The sequence below is a fragment of the Equus asinus genome, chromosome 8 (assembly GCF_041296235.1).
Source record: "Equus asinus isolate D_3611 breed Donkey chromosome 8, EquAss-T2T_v2, whole genome shotgun sequence".
Lineage (NCBI taxonomy): Eukaryota > Metazoa > Chordata > Mammalia > Perissodactyla > Equidae > Equus > Equus asinus.
The window spans coordinates 67,658,888-67,684,719 of record NC_091797.1 but is presented as its reverse complement, the minus strand read 5'-3'; the positions used below and the strand labels follow the sequence as shown (position 1 = coordinate 67,684,719).

The 25,832-nt window shown below is 44.2% G+C and overlaps 1 long non-coding RNA gene across 2 annotated transcripts; it reads left to right on the top strand.

Annotated features, from left to right (window-relative positions):
- Positions 1-165: 165 nt before the first annotated feature.
- LOC123287041 (uncharacterized) lies at positions 166-25,832 on the top strand. 2 transcript variants are annotated; one of them, XR_011505270.1, is made up of 4 exons: positions 166-2,594; positions 12,528-12,681; positions 14,887-20,509; positions 20,709-25,832. It is a non-coding gene; the product is annotated as an uncharacterized lncRNA (long non-coding RNA). The 2 variants fall into 2 exon arrangements; XR_006529922.2 differs by having other exon boundaries at positions 14,887-25,832.

The window sequence follows — 25,832 nt, the reverse complement described above, 5'->3', positions numbered from 1 at the left end:
GGAGTACTTTTCTGGTGGAGAAAAGGTGCTTCCGGGCACATTGCCTTTGGATTTTTTAAAACCTTCCTTTTGACCAGCTCCTGTGATCAGAGCCTGTATGTTAATAAGTAACCATGAAGTCTTTGCCTGTGTGCATTCACGGAGAAAAGGTCATGCATTTACACCAGGAAGGATCACAGCGAAGGAATGAACTGGAACTTGGGAGACTCTGAAGAAACGAAACTGTGGCAAGGCAGCAGGCGGTAAGCCTCTGGTTACAGCCTGCGCCCGAGGACTAGACGCCAGCGTGTTGCAGGAGGATGTTCAAGACCCTTTTGCTTCCCAAGCAGGAGAAGGATATTTGAAATCATTGCTGTGTCTCTCTAATACCTTTTGCAGAAGCATTACTCTGCGGTCCTGCAAATGGAAGGCTCAAAGGAGCAGTCCGAGACTGCCCTGTGCAAACCCTCCTTTTACAGGGAGGGCGGCAGTTGGGAGAGGCTGATGGCTTCCTGAGGTGGTAGGGCCCGCGTTGCTGCCACCCCAAGGCTGGAATCAGGTCCTCAGCGCCAGGCCAGGACTCCTTCCACCGTACCATGTGTCCCTGCTCTTAAGGAGACAGCATTTACAATCCAATGGCTGTTCTCAACACAGCCCTGACCAGCGTGGCTTTTTTCTATTTTTAGCCCCAAAATGCTAAGTAGGTAGAAGAGCGATCATTCCCTGGACTGCACTGCAGCACGTCCCTTCCTGAGATGATGGGGCAATGTATTCAGCAGGTTCTGGCCGGTCTCTGTGCTCAGAGCTGCACAGCGAGGTCACATGGCAGACGCTTCCCGAGTGGACATTCTGAGATCTCTGACGTCCTCCTCCACATATAAGATGCCAGGGGCTCAGAGGGAACCTGCCTCACTCAGGCTTTGCTTTTCCCAAGGAGGCTGCCCACTTTCAGGAGACCACAACCCAATGGTGTCCCCCAAGCAGAATTTACCAAGGCCTTGGGCACCTCATTCTAATGCCAGAGTGTGTGAGCCATGTCTTTTATTATCTGTCTTCTGGTCCTTTGACATCTGGGGTGTTGCTGACCCAGGAGAGACTGCCCCTCCCAAGGCTGATCAACTCCTAGAGACAGTAAACAACTCAACTTTTCAAGTGAAAAACAACCAGTCCAGAGGCCACCCCCCACCACCTCCTTTATCAGTCTCACACCTCAGGTCACTGTCTCCCTGCCCTGATCACCGCAGAGCCACGCACCAGACAGCTAGCGATGTCCCTGTTTCTCAGAGCCCACCGAAATGATTCCAGTGGCCAATCCTAAGCCTCCTTGCCCTGCCTCACCCGTTCATTCCCGAGGAAACCGCAACAAAGCGCCAGCCCATGTTTCCGCCTCGCTCCCTCTGCCTGCTGCTTCCCTGTGTGGCCGTCCCTGGTACGGTGTGCCCCTCCTCTTGGGAACTGTGAGTAAGAAACTGTCTTTTCAATGGCCATCATTTCCTGATCTCTTGGCCTCATTATGCCCCAAATTTTCTGTTCATACACTATATTTTAAAACACAGAGATGCCAACGTCCAGATCGACAATTCGTTTGTCCCTGTGCTTGTACAGTTCATGGTCACACCAGGCTCCTCTCACTGGGCAGGTGCGGCGTCCAGGCAGGCTTCTTCTCTGGCTCACCTGACTGGGCGGGATCAGCTGCGTTTCTGAGCCCACCAGCGCGCTGTCCCTGAGGGGGCGCATCCACACATGGGCAAGTCCTGGGGTGGGGAAAAATCGCTTCAAAATCGACTGCAGTTGGATTTTTCCACCTTCAATCTCCTGGGCTCATAATTTAAATTCCTTTCTTTTAGTGGAGCCGGGTGGGGACTGAAATCCTGGCCCTGACTCATCCTGTCTCCGCCTGGACTCGGGTGCCCGGCATGAATAACGTGCTCCCTTCTCATTACCTCGGAAGGGAGGCTGCCAGGCTCTGTGCACAGGCAGGCTGCAGGACACACTGACCTGGGGTCAAAAGACAGGGAATCTGCTGCTGGTTCTTCTTCCCAAGGGGCCAGGGGAGAGGATGAAGAGAAAGTCATACGGAGTGAGCAGATGAAAGAAAGTTAATGGAGACCACGGACAAGGGGCCAGACAAGCCTTACTTCAGATCCTCACTCTTTCTCTTAATAGCTGTGTGATCTCAGGCAAATTGCTTGACCTTTCTCTTCGTCAATAAGAAAAGGAAAAAATAGCAGGTAACATTTACTGAGCAATTCCAACATGCCATCGCTTTCAGTGCTTTATATTGTTAAGGAATATAATCCTCCAGACTCCTGATGGCCCGTCGTAGAGACGAAGCAGCTGGGGAGAAGAGGACAGGACGTATATCCAGGCAGCCCGTGTCAGGGCCCAGCCTGTGACCACAGCAACAGCAGCAGCAGTGTGTACTTAGCATAACGCCGGCCTGCGGTCAGACCCGGTGCTGTCGTGGACTGTGGCAGGGAGTGGGGCTGTTCCCATCCATGAGCAACAGCTGCCAGTGCTACGAGGGACAAAGTTGCTCTCACTGCTGTGGTCACACCCAACGTGTCACCTCCTCCTCCTCCCGGCACCAGGAGGGCAGCCGGCCAGCACCTCAGGTAACTGCTCCTGTTGTGGGCTCACTGAGGGTCCAGGGCTCAGGCCTGGCTGGGAAAGGGGCAGGGTCCCCACACCCTGACCTCGGGAGGGATTGGAAGCACACAGATATCACCCTTGGCTGTCACCTGGCCCCGAGCGCATGCTACCCCACACTCATGGTCCCATGGCAGAAATTGTCCCATGGTGGTTCTCAAATTCTTCCCTGCCTTCGTTCAACCTTGAACTGGACTTGGCCCTTCAGTCAAATTTCGTTAGATAAGCGAGTCTCCTGAGGCGGAATGGGGCAGGGGTAGCCGAACCTCGGGCGGAGGGGGCTGTGCAGCACAGCTCCAACCCAGCCGGGGTGCGCGCTGGGGGTGCTCGAGGCTCTCGGGCCCCTCAGCCTCAGCAGGCCTCGTGCTGTCTTCACGGCAGTGGCCAGGCCGGCGCTGGCCGGAAAGATGCGACCACACGGCAGGTGGGGAGGACACCCCAAATGTGTGCCGCAGAAATGAGATGAAAACAAAAGTCCTGTTAACTGGAGCATGAGCTCATTCTTCCACAGTGACGGGTAGCTGCGGGGATGCGGCGACAAGTCAATCAAAGGAAGATTCTCTACGGGCTGGACGAGTTGAGGTGGCTTGGGGGGTTCCAAGCATTGGAAGAGGAGCTTGTATTTGACCTTTGGCCCCACCACACCTGTACAGCTGGGCTGTATCCCCTTGATCCCTTTGGGGTGCTGAATTCTGGATGGAATGTGCAGCTGAAGGCCCGAGGGTGCTGGCCTTCCCGCAGAGCGTCAGAAGAAGGTGGCCAGATAGGCAGTGCCTGGGCAGAAATACGAACGCCTGTGTCCTTCTAGCTTCACGCTGGCCTCATAGGGCCTGTTTCTCACCTTGAAAACGGGACCATGTCTGCTGCTTGTTGGTATGGCTTTCTCATCAGTTTGTAAAGGGTTAGGAAATACTCTGGAGAGCTGTGGGAGGAAATCAGATTTTTGGAAATTGAATTGTATTTCAAATACATTGCATCAGCCTCTGTTTACAGGTTGCGTTCTAGAAAATTCTCCTATAATGCAAGGAATCATTTCACAGCACAAGTAGGAGCTCACTCCTAAAGACATAACTCACTGCCATGAGCTAAATTTTACCAAATCTTTAAGACTTCCCAGATGTGACAGCATATAAGCTACTCAGAAATCACTCAGAGTGAAAAACTGGAAAAGCGTGCAAAAAGTTCTTGTCGCTCCTTTTCTTATTAACAGAGTGGATCCTAGAGTTACACTGAGTGAGCGGGAGGCGGCGTCCCCGCGTCTCTAAGGCTGTCCCTGCTGGCGTGCGTGTGTGTTAGGGGACACGGCCGCACGTCCTCGAGCAGGGAGCTGTGGCTCAGGGGAAGACAAGGTGTGTGGAGTCAGCAAAGATGGCTAGCGGGACTGATGCCCACCTCTGCCCTGAGTGGCAGGCGTACATCAGGCAAGTTTTAACTGAGCCTCAGTTTCTTCATCTGTAAAATGGAAATGGTAGTTCTCTCTCAAAGTTGTTTTGAAGATTATAATCAATAATCAAGAAGTGTTCAATTAATATTCGTTTTCCACTCCTCCCTGACTACCCATATTTTAGAAGAAACACCAGAAAGAGGCAGCTTGGCCTTCGGAAGACCCCGGCTTGCTGTGGGGCGGGGTCTGTGGTGGGGAAGGCTGCTCTCTCCTGGGATGCCAGCATAGTTTTCTTTTCTTCTCTCCTGCTTCTTGCAGACCAGATTAAGTGAATGTTGTACTTATTAAGTACTTCCAAGGCACACAAAAGAGAGTGAAGGAAAAATCCCAGGTAGGAAAGCGCCCGAAGTCCCTGGTGTTCCTCACTGGCCCTCCACTCCCTGGGCCTCCGCACCCTCGGGTATGAAAGGGTCCCCGAGAGCTTCCTGTGATCCAGTCTCCCTCTCTCCCCCCAGGCACTGCTGTGAGCACTTTAGTTCTTTAACTCTCTAGATCCCGATAACGACCCTGTAAGGTAGGCACTGTTCTCCCTTTCACGGATCAGGAAACTGAGGCACAGAGGGTTGAGCACAGTGCTCAAGGCCACCAAGCGACTGAGTGGCACAGCGGGATCCAGGCAGCAGTCTGGCTCCAGAGTTCAGACCCATTCTGCTGTGCGCTTTTCCATGTTAATCACCTAACCAAGCTTAAACTAAAGTCAGAAAGACTGGCTCCCAGACGTCAGGCCCTTGTCCTAGGCAGGGCACTTTAACTGCAGATCCTCTTAGAGAGTCCTGTGACCCGCGGGCTCTTTCAGACAATCACTCTTTCCCTCGTTTTTCCTCCTCCAGAGGAGGATTTGGAACAGAAATTCTAGCACCTGTCTCTTGGTCTTGGGACTGTGACTGTGCCTGAGACCCTGGAACACAAATTCGGTGGGAGGAGGACAAAGTTAGGAAGGTTCTGAATCCACGTCCAGGGGCTTTGGCTGGGCAGAGCCTGGGGACAGGACAGTCGGGCTCTCTGAGCCACAGTGCATAAAGGGGTTAGTCAGACAAGGCCACCACCCAAAGTGGCAGATGGAGTGGAGGCTGGCTGCTCAGGATGCCAGGGAGCCAGCTGGGGTGTTAGTCAGACATGGGGGGCCCACATCCTGATCAGCAGCAGGGCTACCGTGAGTGAGACCCCGCAGGAGGGTCTTGTTCTCTGCTCTACCATCAGTGCAGCATGGTGCCTATGGTGTGCTGAGCACCAAGGAGCGGTCTGCTGGGTGTGTGAGAGATAGGAGGACCAGCAGGATCCAATATGGCTCCCAAGATCCCAGCTACTTTTGGGGATCCAGGGCAGGACCTCAGGTCTAAAGAACAGGGGCTCAAGGGAAGTACTGAACAGAAACCTGTGGATGTTTGCAACTCGTGGGCTACCTGGGCTCTGAGGACATGGGAGGGATGAGGCTGGGCCTCCTAATCCTGAGTCTAAGGCGAATGACTCGATTCCCCACTCCACTGAATGGTGGGGCTAAGATTTCTGTCCACTTTCCTCTTTGGTATTGGCCCAAGGACTGACAGCATAGGGATCTGCACCAAGGAAGTACCACGGGGTAAATGTAGGCAACCGGAGAGGGCAGACTAGAAGGACCTGTGCCTGGGTGACACTGCCGCGCCTTTGTAGGTGGGCGATAGGTGGTGGGAGGTTGATGGGAGAGACATAGTAATGATTCTTACCTGCTTGGAGCAAGTATAACAGATCCCAAGGAAACCTGTGTTCACCTTTGGCGAAAGACTATTTTTCCATTGTACCGATTCTAAATAAGCCAATTAACTGATCATTAGCAGGTGGTTAACTTCTATAATTTAAAAGTAGAGTTCATTAATAAGTTTGAAATCAATTTAGTGGCCTTGACCAATATTTATAGAAAAATGAAATAGAGTACATTAAGAAATATCCATGTAGTGCATGCAGGAAGATTAAATCCTTTTTCGTGAAACGTTTGTTCTTATATAGAGAGGCATCTGTGTGTGTCTACTGAGTTGCACCCAAAATGTACCTGTGACTGTGACTTTCAGTCAAAAAAAGGTTGAGCCACTCCTTCAAGCACGTGCTGAGCAACCAGGAGGAGCTAGGCTCTGTGCCAAGAGCTAGGGCTTTGAAAGCTCGCCTCTGCTCCAGGACAAGCTTGGTGGGCAGAAGGAACTGACGTGTGCCCAGTGGGCTATGAGGGTAAGAGGAAAGCATCATGGAGGCACAAGGAGCAGCACGACGGAGCCTTCAGGATGGAGAGGAGTGCTGGGGCAGCCCCAGCAAAATGTTAGCATCGTACACTGAGGGTATAGTTTGTGTTTACCGCCCTGGAACATTCTGGCTACATTTGAGCTTTCTTCAGGGCACCAGGTCTTCCGCCATTCCCTTTGAGTTAACTTCCAGTATAATCTCATGGGGGCCCAGGAGCCGGAGCTGTCTGGGAATTAAATCGATGCCTGTGACATCACAAAGACATATTGTTTGGGCTACAATAATTTTTCTCATAAAAGAACGTCAGATATCTGCTTGCACTTGAAGAAATTTAAACAAGTGTCTTGCACAAATGTAGTGCTCTCTTTTGGCATTTTATGTTTTGCAGTGGTGTTGAGACTCTTTCTCTGACTGAAGTAATGTGGTAAAGTCATAATATCTTTGCTTCCAAATAAATATGTTACCAAAAAACAACTTGTTTCACAACTAATGTTGCTCAGTCCTTGAGCCTGCCAAACAGTCAGTCATCATCCTGTGTACCGCTGTAAGTCTTGTTTTGTGTGTCATCCTAATGACCCTCCCAAAGAAGCTCTCAGGGCGTTTAAGACTAGCTCATCATTTCAGCTTTCTGGAAGTAGGCTGGAATGTGAAAATGTGGAGATGTCAATCAATCTGAGAAAGACTAGCATGCGTGGGGCCTATGAGTGTGATTCAAAAGATGCATCTACGATACTGAAGGCACAGACCAAGGATTACCATCCACAGAAAGTGAAAACTCACCAGTCCACTCTCCCAGGGACAGATGGCAATTTCTAACCGGCAAAATGTTGTCTTTGGTTTATAGTATTCCTTCAAGAAGTTGCTTTCTCAAAGCGAAGAAAGTGGTTTAAGGGAGTTTTGGTATATTTAGAGGGAAATCAGTCCATAAGCTTGCATAAAATGTATACGCTTTTTAGTCATTTAGAGCTTAGTGGGTCTAGTGGTTAAAGTTTGGCTCTCTCACCACTTCGGCAGCCCAGGTTCGTTTCCTGGGCATGGAGCCACACCAGAAGTCTGTCCGTGCCACGCTGTGGTGGCAGCTCACATAGAAGAACTAGATGGACTTACAACTAGGATATACAACCATGCCCTGAGGCTTTCGGGAGGAAAAAAACAGAGGAGGATTGGCAACAGATGTTAGCTCAGGACAAATCTTTCTACGCAAAAAGAAAAAAAACGTCATTTATAGTTTGACTCTGAATTGTAATGGTTTTATATAGGTTTTCTTCCATGTGTTTGCCACTGTGGTACAATTTTGTCATTTGGCTTTAGCCAAAAGTTTTTCTGGGGGAGCCATAAACTTTTCCCCAATTTTTTATAATGAAAAAATTCTAACGTATAGAGTGGCTGTTGAAAGAACGGTGCAATGAAAACCAATTAACTTCTGTACAGAGTCAATGATTTCTACTATTTTGCTATCTATCTATACACACAGACATGCGTATATAACTACGTGTAAATATAGAGATATACGTAAACACGTAAATATAGAATATAGATATGATACTTATAGTTTAAATAAATGTATTATTTAATATAATATAAATAAAACATTTAAATGTAACATAAATATTATTATATAATGTTAACTTATAAACATATGTATTGCTAAATACTTGAAAATAAGTTTAGCCGTCATGATAATTAACCGCTAAACACTTTAGAATGTTTGCCCAAAAAGTAAAAACAGTCTCTTGTTTAAGAATACATACCTACTATCCAGTCCATAGTCAAAGTTCTCCAGTTGCTTCAAGAATGTTTTTATAGTTGTTTGTTATTTTTTAAAACAGGATCCAATCTAGGGTCACGTATTGCAATTTATTGTTATGTCTCCTTAGTCTTTTTTTACTCTAAACCAGCATTGTCCATGTATGACATTTTAGATATTCTAGGAGCCACATTAAGAAGTAAAAAGCAACAGTTGAAATTAGTTTTATTCATATATTTATTTAATCCACCCTATCCAAATTATGATGACATGTAATAAATATACACATAGTAATAAAAAATTATGTCTTCCTTTTTTTCTCATGCTAAGTCTTTAAATTTGGTGTATATTTTACATTGGCTGTGGATCTCAATTAGTACCAGCCACACTGATGTGTCCAACAGCCACATGTGGCGAGTGGGGACCAACATGGACAGTGCAGATCTTTCCAACATGACAGAATCTTGAAGGTTTAAATGGTGTTGATTTTCTGCATTTTATTTTTGAAAACAAATTCAAGGTTCCCTTTAGACAGACAACTGAACATCGTACTTTAATTTCAAGATTTGAGAAAGCTTTGTGCTGGCTCTGGGCTATTAATCATAGAACATTCTATGTGTGCAGTGTGTATTGTCTCAGCATCGCCAAATTCCTTGCCACAATGACTGTTTTAGATTGCTGTGTGACATCACAGCCAACAAATGGAAAATGGTCTTGTTGCTTTCCAAAATCTGAGCCCTAAATAGGCACAGGAAACAAATAGCAGCTTTATTAAGTAATTGATAGTTTTTAAAGAAGCACAAATTAGGAAATTCGAGGTTTCTTTTAAAGCTTACTAAATAAACAATTTTTTAAAAAAATATGGGCACTCTGGCCTGGTAACGTTACAGTGAAACTGGCACATTGCTCTTAGCATCTGTTCATTCATTCATTCATTCATTCAACATATAATTATTGAGAACGTACTATAAGTAAGAAACTATTCACAGCTCTGGAGATATATCAGTGAACGCACAGAAACCCCCGCTCTCATTCAGTTTACATTACAGTGGAGTCAGGTGAGGGATAGAACATAAACTAAAAAACATGGATCTACCCAATAAGGGATAAGGAGAAAATTAAAGCAGGAAAGAGGACTAGGGTGTGCCAAGATGGAGTGGGGTGGTAATTCTAAATAGGGCATTCAGGAAGAACCTACTGAGAAGGTGACATTTCCACAAAAGTTTGAACAAAAGGAGAGAAAGGGACATGTTGGTATCTGGGGAAGAGTGTCCCAGGTGAGGGGCCAAGGTGTGCCAAGGCCCTGAGCTGGAAATGTGCCTGGCGTGAGGGAAGAGCAGAAACGAAGCCAGAGTTGGGGGAGGTGGTGAGCAAGAGGCTCTCCAGATGGAGGATCAGGTAGACATTTGGAAGACACAAGCTACAGCTTGTTATTAAGATGAGATTAGATGAGAGTACCAAGGAGGTGATTGTAGATGGAGAAGTGAGGACATCTGAAGACTGAGCCCTTGGCATCTGTGGTATTGGGATAAGGGGAAGATGAAGACTCAGTAGAAGAGACTGAGAAAGAATTATGAGGGGTAGGAAGACCCCAGGAGAGTGTGATGTGCCGGAAGCCACACGAAGAAAGCATTTCAGAAAGGAGGCAATGGTCAACCGTGGTTTAATGCTACCAATAGAGAGTAACATGAAGACGGGAATTGACCATTGGACTGCCATGTGGAGACCTTGACAAAGGTGATTTAGTGAAGGCAAAAGCTTGATAGATGCGAGTTAAAGGCTAATGGGGGGAGAGGAATTTGAGACTGAGTGTAGAAAATGGTTAGGAAGAAAGACCTGACCACCCACTTCCAAAAATATTGGCCCTGAAAACCCTATGAATAGCAGTGGAGCATAGTTCGATTTGGAACCAGAGGGTAAGAGGATGGTGCAAAGACTGGGCAGAGTTCTGCTCTGCTGTACTCAGAGTTGCTAGGAATTGGAATCCACTTCATGGTACTAGCAGTGAAAACAGAAAACTATGGAGAAGATTTGCTCCAAAGGGGAAGTGTAAGGACTTGGTAGCAAGAGAGGGAGTTTAGATTAAAAAAAAATTTTAATGAAAGAGATATTTGCATGTTTGTATATTGAAGGGAATGATCCAGTAGAAAGCGGGACACTTGATGCAGGGACAAAAGGGGAGATTCACCAAAACAATACCCTCGAGTAGGTGAGGAAGCCTGGGATCGGCCATAAGTGGAGCAGTGGACCCTGCACAGGAGAGCAGACAATTCATCCATTCTCTAGCGCTGTGAGGGAGGGCAGAGTCTACTGCAGGCACAGAAACTGGGTGGTGTGTAGATGAGATGGTGGGTGCTTATACAACTTCTCTTCTGAGCTCTTTGTTTTTTTCTCGGTGAAATAAGAAACAAGATCCTCCTCTCAGCCCCAGGAAGGGAGAGGAGCTGTTGGATGGTGGATGAGAGTAGAAAGTATGAAACAGTAATTTAGGAGAAAGGAGAGTGAACAGAGGAGGGAAATGGAATGTGGTGGCCCCCAGCAATACTAAAGACCACTGGAGGTCTTTGTCATGAATTCAGTGGGACCTGTCAGCACCACTTTGTCATTTTCTTCAGCCACGTTCACCTGCATGGGTGCGGGTTCAAAGCAGACAGTGAACTGTATTTAAACAGAATTGTGTTTTTTCCAGGAGAGGATGATGAAGAGCGACATAGGAGTTAAGGGTTAAGGCAATGGTTCATAATTCCTCTAATGCTGGAACCATAGAATTTACACTGGAGAAGAAGGTGATGAGGAACAGAGAAAGGTGGGAGGCTCTCTTTTGTTCTTGTCGGTTGGAAAATAGTTGGAATAGTGGAGGGAGTTAGGAAAATAGTCGTGACTGGAGAGTGGGATGCTTGAACTTGAGATTATGGAGGGGAAACACTTACTGATATGACAAGGTCTAGGGCGTAATTAGGAGATAACGTCGAGGACAAGATCATTAGATCAGAGAGGAACAAGGAACTGAGAGACCAAGGCATTAGAAGGATCTTCTATGTGGATGCTTACATCACAAAGAAGTGGGACAGAAGCAGCGTTGAAGAAAGTGGCGGAGACCCAGCGGCTGCAAGCTTCAGGGCATGAGGGGGTGCCATCTGGATGTGTAACCTGTGATGTGAGGTTCAAAGTTATTTTCACTTGTTAGTTTGTTTTGTTTTGTTTTTAGAAAAGGTTCTGTGAAGAAATAGAAATGCAAGTGAGAAGCAAGGAAGACATACATGTCCATTCCCAGTGAGATGAGGGATATGGGGCAAAGGCGCCCTGTGTGTTGGAAGGCGGCCTGGGGAGCACAGGCTCTGGGACAGCAGGGGGAAGGTGGGGTCAGCGTAGCTTCGGAAATCTTTTTTGGAAAGCAATATAGTTCTGGTTTTGTTTTGTTTTACAAGTCAAGGATTTTTAGTATATTCACAGAGTTGCGTGACTATCTCCCCAGAAAGAAATCCCCTACTCCTTAGTAGTCACTCCCCGCACTAGCCCCCCAGCCTCAGGCAACCATTAATTGACTTTCTATTGCTGTGGATTTGCCTATTCTGGACATTTCATGGGAATGGAATCATACACTATGTGGTCTTTTGTGACTGGCTTCTTTCTCTTAAGCAATATGTTTTTGAACACAATTTAAGAACATCTATTAAATTAAAATTTTTTCATACTCTTTAATGCAGCATCTGTGAATTATGGCCTAACTATACAAAGACACCCTTATGCATCCATTAGGGAGAATAAAGGATTAAAATGTGAGTAGACCATGATCAAAATTTCATATAAATTAATAATAATATATATTAGTATATGCATAGAGAAGAAAAAGTAATTTGGAAGACAAGTACAAATCTTTGACAATGATTACTTTTAGAAGCTGACATAAGAGGGAATTTTCTTTTCCTCCATTGTGTAGCTTTATGAAGCTTGATATTTGTATAGAGTACATGTAGCTATTTCATAAACAGAAAAAAGTAAAAATAAAATCAACATGGCAATCAAGAATTAGAGGTTGTTAATATAATTTGATTTTATATCCAGGCAGCTTATCCTAAATGAGAGAACTTATCCTAAATGAGATAATTCAACAGAAAAAAAAAGGGCATATGTGTGAAGATGTTTAATGTAGCATTATCTACGGTGGAGAAAGATCAGAAATAGCCCAGGTAAACGGAATATTATTTATTGCAATACATCAACTCGACGGAATATTTACCAGCTATTAAAATTGTTGGATTTTTTTGAAGACAGTAGAATTATGGGGAACTGCTTGTGAGAGTATAACAGAAAAAATTCAGAATACAAAATTCCATACACAATTATCACCACCATACGACACATGCATAGATATAGTCAAAGAGTAAAATGGAATATGAAAAAATTAAAAATTTGATTTGATTTTTTCATAATAAATTTATTTTCTCTCAAAATAAAATGTCTATTATCCTTCTTGCATTCTCATCCCTGATCTAGATGGACTCCAGAACCAGGTTACCAATGGCCTGCTGGGTCTAACTGGACGTCCGTGCTCCCGTGCGAGGTTCACTGGGTCTCAAAGCCAAGCCCCCTCGTGCCGTGCTGACTCCTCCTGGGCTGGACAGAGTTCCTTAGAACCAGAACGAATCAGGTGACTCCTTGCTCCCCACCTTCCGTGTGCCATTCAAAACAATTTAAAATACTAAACCATCAAGTCAGAAAGTCTAAGTTCTAATATTTCCCAATATAGCAATTTGGATGTTTTTTCTAAAACATCAGATTATTTTGTAAAACGTTGGGGCCTTCACTTTGCTGGTACCCTAAGCTCCTGTTCAGGCTGCAAAGGCCTTTACCCAACTTCTTTGCTTAGTTTAGTGAATCGTAATTGACCCGGGGAACAGACTTGAATATTGCAAGTATTTTCCCTATTAGCTTTTCTTTATTTCCTATATCCAAGTAAGTCACTAAATCAGCTCATTCTTCGTTTAACATATCTCCTGCTGTTATCCTTTATTCTCATTTGCGCCGCCAACGCCATGCTTTCCTCACCTCAGCCTAGGCAGAGAGGGAAGGCTTCTCACTCTCTCTCCTAAGTTCCATTTCTTTTGCCTCCAATGCAATCTACCTTCTCCAAAATGCCACCTTGAGCATCTTGTTCCCTTGTTCAAGAACTTCCAGTAGCTTTCTAATTGCCTACTTCTCAAGTCCAAAGTCCTAGCTTCCCCGTCTAGCTCCCCTTTAAAGAAGAACTTGTTTCTTGGTTCTGGTTCACCTGTCCTGCTCTCTGCCGTAACTTCCTGCTCCAGGAGTCTCCTCGCCTCGGCCTCTGAGCTTTGCTAGACACTGCTTCACTACCCAGCAGGACTTCTTGCCTTTGCAAATCCTGCCCACGCACTTGCCTTCCATTACTCCTTTAGCCTCTATTTCTACCTCTCTTCTGTAATTTATTGATATTGCATTCATTCTTTTCTTCAACAAATGTTTATAGAGCCTGACTTCCGTAAAAGAAGAAAGATTTTTCTAAGCACTTGGTTAGTTTTATTTTACATAGTTCTCTGATCCTTTAGTACCCACATCTTGCTTCTTCATCTAGTCTATACATTCTTATAATAAGTGTAAATTAAATAGTTAGCTACTTGTTAGATTAAAAGAAGAGAATGAAACCCAAGAGGGAGGAAATTGCACATGAAATATCAAAGAAGAGATACATATCAGAAATATCCTTGGACATGGGACTATGAAACATAAGAAAGCTGTCAGCAAAAATAAATCACTTCCTTTATTGTATTGGCTCAGTTCCTTCTAATGTAGCCTGGCGCCACTGATCATAAAAGTAATTAGATTTTTTTAAGGTGGGGAGGCATAAACTGTACCCAAATCTTAAAACGTTGTATTTCTACAGATCATTCCTTTTATGATATTTAGGTACCGGGATATTCTCAATTGACTTAGCAAATAGTGAATGAGAATTTGCCAATATGTAGTCATATTACAAATATTCACCAGTCTTGCAATCGATGTTGGTTAACAGCCATGAGAAGATGTCAGATTTAGCCAGGAATCTGAGGGCGGAGGTATTAATTGTTTTGCTTTATCCCCTCCCCCTCTCACTTTTTTTTTATTCCAAAGCGGCAACTTGTAATTTCATAATGAAAAATAACTCTCTCAGACATATAGATGGGGTCAACATAGTCTCTTCCCATGTCAAGGGGCACTGGAATGGGTGTCTTTCTTCTACAACAAAGTGTGCATTTTTGTAAGTTTGAGAAACATTAGGGGAAAAATTCAACCCCTGCCTGGCTGCCGACCCAATTTCATTCTGTTGCCTCTTTGCCTAAGTTTGCTGTGCCGTCCTTCAGAGTCTTTATGTTTCTTCAAAGTGCATTTATTTCATTTTTCCTCCTCCTCCTCCTATTGTATAACTGCATATATACTTATATCTCTCCCTATTTATTTAAAAATTATTTACGTGCTCATAAGAGTAATTATTTTTAGTGGAAGATGTAGACAATATGTAAACTATAAAGAAGGAAATGAAAATTACCCATAACTCCATTATCTTCTAACAATTTTTCTAGACTTGAATAATATTACATAATAGGTCAGCTGTATCATGGCACACATTTATTATCCTGCGGATTTTTCCATGGTATTAAATATTCCTTTAAAAACACGATTTTCAGCTATGGGATCATGTTTTACAATTTATACATTGTGTAATAGTATATGATGTATGTATCGTTTAACAATTCCTTTTGTTGACCATCTACGTCATTTCTGATATTTAGCTATTGAAATGTTTGTGATGGCCTTTTTTGAAAGTAAAATCCTGATCATATTTTTGGTTCTTCTTTAGGATAAATTCTTAGAAGTGAAATTCCTAGAAGAGTCTTCATACATCTTGAAAATCTGCTTTCCAGAAACATGGATTCAAGTATTCCCTGTGGACATTTCCCAGATGATGTATTTTCACTGCACTATGTTCCTTCCTAGTATTAGGCAAATAAATATGAAATCCAACAGAGTTATTTCTCTAACATGTTTTCATCTGTTCCCGTGTCTATGGCAGCTTCTTCTGGATAATACGTCCAGGTCCACACCTCCTGCTACCAGCTAAACCTCTTCTCCAGACGCCCTCATATACCACAGCTGCAATTTGCTCCCAAGCGAATCATCTTTTCCCTGTGACTTGTTGCCTTCTCTTCTCTGGCCACTGGGGCTTCCATCCACCTCGTTTTCCTAACTAGGAATTTGAGGATCCTCCCTCACAGCTACCCCTCTCTCACCCACCTTCGGTTACTCCACCACCAAAGTGTCTTTCGCATCTGGCTCTTCCCGCTGCTGTTCCCACAGTATAGCTTGTCTGAACCCCTGCATTCCTAACTTGTTTTTCCATTACCAATCTTTCCACTTTCTAACTTTGCCTTCTTAGAATCCCTCAAATATCTGTGAAAAATAGATACGATTATGAAATTCTCCTGCTTTATATTCATTGCCTGGAGAATTGTGAGCAGGTTCTTCAACACGGCACAGAAGTCTCGCCACACTTACCATGAAGTCATGCCCTAGCTTACCATCGCGCAGTTATCTCCAGCCATCCCCTCAGGTCTATTCTGGCCCAAAGCCACGCAAACCGCAGACTGTGTCCTGTCCTCACCCTCTCACTTTGTTTGTTGTTTTTCCCTTCGCGGGATTCCCTGTCCCTTCACTCATTGGGGAGCTCATCTTTCAATACTCAGTCCGAATGTCTCTTCTTTCCGCAGCTGACCTGAACTCCTTAGACCACCAGAGTTCTTAACTAAATTTCCTTTTGTTGTAGTAGCTACCATGTTGTATTGTATCCATTTGTTGATGTGGTTATCTTCTCCTCTGAGCTCTTTTGAGTCCGCAGTTGTGAATACATCATCTTTGTGTCCCTTGTACCGACCAAGAGACAGTGGCACCCAATCCTGCGGCGTGCAATATGTGCTTCGACCAGTTTCGCTGTGTCACTCTACATACTCTGTCTGTGCAGTGTTTTCTTTGCCCGGCCCAGTGTGTGGTAGAATGTCTTGGGCATTGTGTGCATTTATTTGCCATATCTTTAAACTATCCATAAGATGTAACTTAATCTGTAGCAGATTATTTAGATTGTCTTAAGAATCATATCGACTCCATTTCTGATCCATTGCTTAGAAGTAAAACATTTTAACCACCAGAAAAATCGGAAGCTTGAAAACGTTCTTTGTCCAGAGGATCCCAGAATAGGCATAACAGCTAAGCTTGCTTATTATTCACGGTCAGTTGATTGGCTATTTTGCCTCATCCTTAGATATGTTCAACACTTAAAAACAAGCAATTAAATCACGAGTGCTTTGGAGAAACTAGGGAGTTCTAGAGGTAGCAAAAGACAGTGCCTTCTGAGGTAATACTGAAGACTCCAAACTGATGCATTGAATAGCCCCCATTGTATTGGGCGGCCATCAGTGGTTTTTGGCGAAGGATCATTCCGTGGTAACTTTCACACTGTTACCCACACGTTGGTTCGTCGTGGTTTTGCTGTTAGACCTGAACTTGTTTTGTGGGTGCGGGTTACAGCAGTTGTTCTTTTCTTTTCTTTTTAATCATAACCACAAGTGTTCTAGGATGGCTATGATAATATGAAAGGTTTAATGTTTCTACAACAGGAAAACCAATTTAAAATATTTCCCTTTAGCTAGAATTTCTTTTTTTCTTATCACTAGCTGCAGCGAAGTTTCGGATTTCAGCGTCTGGTTTAGTGCACAGAACAGGAAAGAGCTTCATCGGCTTTAATTCTGGTGAACAAATCAATGACCTCCTGGCTGCTAATATCCTATTTTAGATTAATACTCTAAATGAACGAACCTGTCTTATCAGATAAGTTAAACAAGCAGTCTCTCTGTGCACTAATTGCTATTGAGAGTTAATGTTATTTATACAACGAAATCAATATCAACTCTATTGCTCATTAACTCAGACGTTCTGGGCTCAATTCTGTTTTATCTTCCAATTAAGTTCCATTTCTTTTCCTTATTGGCCCTTGAAAAATAGCTGTGGAAACAAACTTAATGGTTCTGAAAATGTCAGAGTCAACAAAATGCCCTAATGAAAAATCCTATGTGTTTGAATATAAAAAGCAATACAGCATTCACTCACTGGAAATTACAAGATAGTTTATTATTAGATATCTATCCTTTATTCTACGTTCTTTTTCGAAGTGAGTGACTTAGAATCTATGGGTCAGATCGAGGCTTTCTCTCAGCTGATCATTTCATCTTCTGAATAAAAGCAAAAGCCTCGTGGTGCTTTCGTTATTGCTGGTGAATGTGGGACCTACGGAAAGGCACGCCCTCCTGGGTGGGGAAGGCACACCCCAGGAAGGACCCCACTATCAGCAGGTGGCTGTCCAGAGGGTCTGCTCTAGGTCCAGCTGGGCCCTCTCCTTCAGGCTTTGTGGTTGGCTGAGCAATGGTACCCAACCACGTCCACATCCTAGTCCCTAGACCCTGTGACTTGGCACTTTACCTGGCGAATCATCTTACATCACAGGCAGATGGGATTAGGTTGAGGATTTTGAGATGGGAGATCATCCTGGATTATCTGGGTGGGCTCTCAACGTAATCATAAAGGTCCTTTAAGGTGGGAGGAGGGGGGTCAGAGAGAGAAAGAGATGTTCGGTCTCTTGTTGAGATGTTCTGTTGTCAACAGAAACAGACCGAAGCAGAGGTCAGAGTGTCCAGGGAACGTGGGCGGTTTCCAGAAACTGGAAAAGGGAAGGAAATGGCTTCTCTCCTGGAGCCCACAGAAGGAGCCAGCCCTGCCACACCTTGATTTTAACCCAGGGAACCCCATTTTGCATTTTTGACCTCCAGAAATGTTAGAAAATAAATGTGAGTTGTTTTAAGCCACAGAGTTGTGGAAATTTCTTACAGTAGCAACAGGAAACTAACACAGGCCAAAGGATGCCAGAGGTGGTGTGATTCTGAACTGATCACCAGAGCTGGCCAAGGAAGAAACTTCTGGGCCTCGAGGTGCTGCCCATTCAGTGCCTTGGAAGAGAGAATTTACCTGAGAAGGGTGAACAGTTCACTCCTAAGGGAACTTTTAATAACCCAACTCACAGCTTCTGAAACACACAGTTGAAAGCACTGTTCCAGGTGTGCACCAGCTGAATGTTCTAGAACTTGCCTTTTCTTAGGATCCTCCTCAAAAGCTGTCCGCTAATAAGAGGCAAGCATGATGAAGTTTTACCATTAGTATCACCTGGTCTCCAGCTAGGTTTGCTTGGTCTCTCAGGAAACTGTTTTGGCCTGTAGGAGGACTTTAGGTAAGTGGAAATGATGAGGTGTGACTTTCTGGTGATTTTTCTATTCATCATTTTAATTTTTCTTAGGCTAATAAGTTTTCTCTTGTCTACAAACTAAGAAAATTTGCCCTTTTGAAGGGAAGGAACACCTATTACCCTGTATAGCAATCACAGTGTGAAGGAGAAAAAGGATAGTGTCTATATTTATACATGAAAGCTTCTTGACCAGAGTCCTCAGGGAGAGAACTTTCTGGATCATGTTATCAAAATGATGATCAAAATAAAGCAAGATTCAGCCCTCACAACCTGGATAAAGTGGCAGCTGAGGTCAGTTTTCAGCTCCTGTCTGTCTGAGCCACATCTTTTGGTCTCTTAGTAGAAAGATCAATGTCATAAAGAGGGACTGGACCAAAAATAAGTGGGTTGTGACATCAACCTCCACCTCAGCTGGACTGTCTACTTGCAACACTGCCGTGGGCCGCGCCTGGTTTCCTCAGCCGCCAGGAGATGATATTCTTGTCAGTGGTCTTGTCAACATACTAAATAGACGTAAAGTGCTCGCTGCCTGAGTTCCAGCCTTGGCTGTGCTGTGAACCAGGCGTGTGACTTTGGACTAGTTGCCGGACCTTTCTAAGGAACTCCAAAATGGCAGGTGTTATTATTACTTTGGTAAGCTATAGATTCATCCAGAGATTTAGAAAGACATTTGTAAGTTGAATTCTTCAATCACCAGAAAATAGCTCACAGAAAATGCTTGTTTGCTGTACGTCAGGCATTGTGATAAACCTTTTCTAATTTCCCACAGCAACGATAGTTTGGTTCTTTTATTATGCCCATTTTATGGCTCTAAGAACTGAGGCTCAGGAAGGTAGGTGATTTGTCTGAAGTCGCACACCAGTTGGTGGCACAGCCAAGACTCGCGCGTGGCAGCGAGACTCCTGCAGGCCAGCTCTTCCGCCTCCCTCTGCCGCCGGGAGCAGGGGCTGCTGCTGGTTTGACGATATGAAACGAGCTGGCCCGAGCAGAGCCTGCTGCACCACATCCTCCTCTCTAGCCAGGCCCTCCCTGAGCGCAGGTCCACCCCTTCCTCTGACGGCACACACGCTCACGGTGCCGATGAATGGCACACTTCTCCTAACGCAAATCCCTGGCTGTTGTTTTTCAAGTCAACCTAAAAAAGAAAATGGAAGGAGGAGGTGCCACGGCTGTTCAGCTGCTGCTGCATTTAACCTCTCCCCAGTAGCCCCAAAAACCTTTTTCTTTTTTGAGGAAGATTGGCCCTGAGCTAACATCTGTGCTTGTCTTCCTCTATTTTACATGTGGGACACCTGCCACAGCATGGCTTGATGAGCGGTGCTGGGTCCGCACCTGGGTCCCCAATAGCAAACCCCGGGCTGCCAAAGTGGAATGTGCAAACTTAACCGCCACACCACTGGGCCAGCCCCCACAACACCTTCTTTATAAAACAAGACCACCTGATGACTTTTGCTTCTGTGTTTGTTTGGAGTGGAGGAGTTGTACAAGGGGTGTGCGGTGCTGGAAAGGGCGAGGCCACGGTAAGGAAATCTCTTCTCGTGCCACCTTGTATCTGAACGTGCAGAGTTAGTGGAATGGAAATCTGATGCCCTTCATGCATCTGTCCTCAGTAGACGTCAGCTTGCTTTTCATGTAACAGCCCCTGGAAACCAGCACCTGTTTTCCAAATAGCTAATGTGTCAGGAGACAGCCACATACATCCTCCCAGGCATTTACATTATGTGATCTGCAATTCGCACAGGCCCAATGGTGGCATGGCATCACGCTGCACAGAAGGTGGGTACTTGTAAACCTGGGAACGCTAAGAATAAATTGAGTATAGGCACTGACAAAACCGGCTGTTCCGACTGGCTTTTTCAGGTTAGTTTGATTTTGCCTTTTGGTATATAGTCTTACTGTGTACTTTTTCTTTAGTGTGAAAATGACGATGGCTTTTTAAAGCTCATTGGGTTAATTAATTATTAATAGTTACTGCCATTTATTGGTTGCTTATGTGCCAAATGGTATATGGGGTGCTTTACATACGCCATCTCATTTAATCCTACTAATGATTTCATGATATAAATGCTGTTTCTGTTTTAAGGCTTGGAAAACCGAGGGTCAGGTCACACTGAAGCTGAAAGTTACTCAATTAGAGGTAGGATTTGAAACTGAGTCTGTCTGAATTATAAAGCTTTACTAGCCCCACTTTTACAGTACCTCCTATAAACGAGACTTTTTGTTCTTTGAAATCCTGAGGGTTGGGGTTTGTGGAGCCCAAAGCAACAATTTTCTTTGCTTCCTTGCTCTTTGGAATATCAATGTGGTTACATAATTGATTGGATTTTTTCTTTTAGATCCAGTGATCTCCAGAAACCTAGGAACATGAATTGTACTCAGGTGTCCAGAGAGATGCGCGTGACCTTCGCTCACTCTACAGGCAGCGCGAGACCTTTAACCACACGTGCAGCTGGCTCAGGACCGGTCGTCAGAGTTTCCTCTGAAAGAGTTTCCATAGGAAACAGATGAGAGGGATGAGTAAGAACCGCGTCAACCTCATAAGGGCTGAATCTTTCGTTCTAAACAGTCTGTAACCCACGGAGCCAACCCCTCAAGTGAAGAGATCATAAACCAGATGGAGTAAAACTTGCCCTTCTCTGATCTGATGGCCAAGTGTCCTCCGTTGGACAACTGCTCTACTTAGTAGAAAGCTGGGAAGGAAATCCTCCAGTTTACCGTTTAATATGGCCAAATACAAATGAGGACTGTCTTGCACAGACACTATTCCTAAGATTACGTTTTATTCATGTATTCTGTATTTTTTATGGTAGACTTTAATTTTTTCCATGTAGATATCATAGTGTCTAGCATTTCTCAAGGCTGTGTCTTAAGGCATGTATCAGAAGCATCTTGCTATTTAGTTTTAGAAATTATTTCCCACTAAATTCTAGCTGTCTTAAAAATGAATCAAATTGAAGCCTTGAAAGAAGATTGCATACAAATCATTCTAATCAGATGCTTCCCTGTATAGTTCACCTATTTTTGTATGAAAGGAAAGTGACAACAAATGTTATCTCCAGTGAATTATTTCTATTATTAGAACTTTAATACTATGTTGTATTTACAAATATGGTCATATTCTAAAGTAGTAATTAAATAACAGATTTAAACTATATTTAATTACATTAATCTCCCTCAATCTGCTCTTTTTGTTTTCCCACAATAAATTTTTAAAAAATGAATCAATGTTACTGAACACAAACACAGGCTATTTTACCACTGCACAGTAGGGCCAATGAGGAAAAACATTGAAACACCAGCTTAGGGCAAAGAAAGAGGTTTACTATCAAAAGGCAGCCAGAGGTGGGAGTTAGCACTCAGATCCACCTCCTGAAAGGGAAAAAGGGAGGGGTTCTTATCTGGGGTTTTAGGTGGGGAGGGGAGCATGCGGCCTTGCTCTTGGCGCCTTCCCACCAGCCTGCGTTTGGCCCTGAAGACTGAATTTCTTTTCTCTGAACTGTCTGGACTTTCCTGGTTGGTTTTCATCTTCAGCCTGCATTTGGCCTTGTGAGGCTGAATCTTGCTGTCTGGACCTTGGCTTCCTGGGAAAGACAGCTCACGAAGGGACAGAAAGACCTGGTTAGTGTTCAACAACAGCTGATTATGCTGAGCATGCACAGCGGCAGGTAGCAAAGCTTGACTCAGGGTTTTGCTCCAGGGGAGAGTTTTTAACCTAGTGCTCAGTTTCATCAATAGTCCTAACAGCTGATGTGATTTGTATCTTGTGTCTGTCTTCAATAGCACATGGTTGATCTAGAGCTAATCTGTCCAATATGGCAGCCAGTTAGCTACATGTGGTTTCTGAGCACCTTAAATGTGGCTAGTCCAAATTGAGATGCACTAAGTGCAAAATACATACTAGATTTTAAATGCAAAACATATCAATAATTTTTAAATTGATTGTATGCTGAAATGATAGTAATTTAGATATACTGTCACATAAAACATTTTATTAAAGTTAATTTTACTTTTTCCCTTTACTTTTTAAAAATGTGGCAACCAGAAAATTTAAAATTACACATTTTTGCTCTTGTTCTATTTCTATTAAACAGCAGTCATGGAGAGTCTTCTAATAAATGGAAAGCCCCTTTCTGGTTTTCAGCCACCTGAAAAAAGCGATTCTTTTCACCGAGTCCGACTCTCAAGAATTCAGTGTAACCATCACCTACTAAATTGTACAACTTACTTGTAAATTGTACCCTAGTGGCAAAACCCACTTAATTCACCTTCCAAATGGGCTCCCTTTACAAGCAGGGAGTGACTTTCTTTGGAAAAGTTTGGCTTAATAAATTTTAATAGATAGTAATACTAATAAATTAAGGGGAGAATTAATTTATAATTATAGTTTATAAGGAACAAGTGGTAGAAAACTCTGAGAATGTACCATAATATATACTGCATAGAGCTTAATACTATACTATTATAATATAAAACTACATGATTATATATCTGTCTTCATGCTTGTCTTCTTAGCTACTGGTAAATCGGCAGAGCTTTAAGATATAAAATTAGCTTCTTAACAACCAGGCATAATTAGATGTAAAATTCTTCTTCTATCAAATCGTTAAAATGTGGACACACGCAATGACTTGTAAAAATAATTTACTCTTGTTTGTGTGTATGCTGGCAGGTGTCTCTTTTTTTCATCAGTTTCCCAGTTTAGCCCAGAACAGCAAGTGTTCTCTGAACTGAAGTGAGGCCAGGCCTTTCATTCCCATGACTACTCGTGATAGAATGATATAAGTGCTTGAAAACAGTGTTCCTGTGCCCATCAAGATGCCTGGAGGGCCAAGTGTGTGTGTGTTTGTGACGTCATCGTGTACATACCATGCTATCTTTGTTCTAACGCTGATGGTTTGTTTTCATGCTTGCACAGTCCAACACGTCATCTTGCCAGTGAGTTTCTTTTCGTTCCTTGTAAGTTTCGTTACCATCACTCACCTTTGCCCTCTGTGGAAAGCTCCTCGTTAACTTCTTTTCCTCCACTGAAGACAGACTTTCAAGGATGCTCTGTTTTCCCAAGAACATTAAGTTGAAACAGAAGAGGACGGAAAAGCAGATCAGTTTAGTAAACATGATTAGTTAACAAAATGAGTATCAAGTGTAAAATATCCAGTGGTGGTTTGTTAAAAACCAGTTTCACGAAATGGCATGCTCTAATGATTTAAACAACCATAAACGCTCCATTAAACAGCAGCGATTCTCATTATAGACCAGAAAGATTATGGCAATAGATTAGGTTTATTTACAAACTTAGATTTTTTTTTGGTTCATTAAAAAATTAGTGTTTGAAGTAGCTGGAATACTGGCCATGTGGTTTACATGCCAGGAAGCCACTGCACGAGAGGACGTGTGGTTAGGGCAGCATGATTTAGCTGACCAAGTGACATTTCCCTCTGTTTCCACTGGAAAGAGACAGACCCCGTCACATGACTTTTCCAGATATGGAACCAAAATGACAGCATTCTAAGAAGCGCACGGTTGGGTTCAGCACCTTTGACGTATTCCACAGGACTGCAGCTTCATGGAAACACCACAGCCCGAGGAGAGCATCTGGACTCATTCAGTGAGGAAAAAGCAGCCACTTTGAAGATGTGTGATCTTGGCAGAGGTTTGTCCCCCTGCCTCCCATCAGGTGTGAGGTAAAAGGCTTGGAGCTCTGGGCTTCAACACTTTAACCTGCCAGGTGAGCTCCCCTTTCTCTCCCTGCACTTTTACTCCACTTGCAGTGCCCTCGGCAGGCTGGTGGGGAGAAACTTCCCAAGAGCTGGAACGGGAAGTGCAGGCACCTGGACCTCGGCAGGTCCCACAGGATGCCTGATAGGACCACAGCACAGCCTCTACCACACTCAGACCTAGAAGGAGAGCCCCCAGCCATGGGCCGCCTGGGCTTTGCCCACACCCAATTGGACTTACCAAGAAGCCTCTTTCTCAGGCTGGTTGGGTACTCCAGCCACAAACGGACCTTCTAGTGGGAAATCTCCGGAAGGTTCTTTTGGGAAGGGAGAAGCTGGGAAGACATGCTTTGATCTTTGGCTCTGACGTATTTCCTGATTTTCTTCTGATTTTTCTTTCCCACTTTTCAAACTCTTTGCTGTACATGTTTGGTATACAAGCCAACGCCTCATTCATCAACCTTCTTCACAGACTCAAGCCCCCCCCTAGGCGTCCATTTCTAATCAGGATACTGTTACTTTTCATTTTCACCCCAGATGATCTTTGACACATTCCTTACTTTTTACTTCCTCAACTTCACATCTAATCAATTGTCAAATCTTACAGATTTTCCCTTTACTTTTTTCTGTTTCCTCTGCCATCGCTCAGGGGGACCCAGGCTCTCATCTCGTGCTTGGAGCATTACAATTGCCTCCTGTCTCACCTCCCTGCCTTCTGAGAGGTCCCTGATCGAATCCCTTCCTTTCCCCTCCAACAGACTAAGCTTCCTAAGGCCGTAGGGTCATTCTGACATTCCGCTGAACCCAGACCTTGAGCCTCCTCGGGATAAGCCCCAGCCTGCCATCAGGACTCTCTAATGCAGTCTTGAGTCCTGGCCCTCATGTCTCCGCCGGTGAAGCCTGCGCCTAAATTGCTCTCCTCATGTTCTCCTGGCCCCCGGCTTTCCTTGTGTCTGTGACTTCTCTCACATCGCGCATCCTGACAGAAACGCCTTCTCCCTGAATGTCGCCCACTGCTCACTCATGAACTATGGGCCTGCCTCTTCCCGAAGCTTCCCAGAGGATCCCAGGCCGGAGTGATCTCTTCTTACTCCTGACTCGTGGCTGTTAGTGATCAAACCCTCCTTGGCAAGTGATTGGGTACTGCTTGGTGATGCCTCTTCCATTTTGGTCTGGAGAAATCTCATCATTTCACTCAGGTACTGTTCATTTACTTTTATGTACATCCTTTTTCCCCATAAAAATACACATTAAGAGAAGAAATTCTTTGAGATTCTTAGAGTCAGGGGTCTTTGTTTCAAAAAGTCAAGGCTCACCCTGTGAGTGTCTACTGGGTCTTCCTTCCAATGTTCTTGTTTGTGTTGTTTGTTTCATTTTATTCCTCCTTTGGACATCAATAATAGTTTAATAAACAGATTATTTGCATAATGTTCCAGTAAAGTAGTAAAATTTCTTCTAGTGTTTTGTTTTCTGTGTTAAAGGTGTTTTCTTTTTTAATTTAGTTTTTACTGGCTTGTAGTTTTTGCTCCATTATCCCAATTGCTTTCTAAAGAGAGTGCATTTCATTAATGGGAAGGGTGTGGTCCTCCAGGGCATCTTGAAAGGATTCAGTTTATAATCCTGGGACAGGAAGTGAAAAAGCTGAATTGGTTTACATAACCAGGAGAGGAGGAGGGGAGAGCCAGTGAGGATGATAATGAAGGGAAAGGACCAGCTGTGAGCAGTGAGACCGAAACGCTGCTTGGG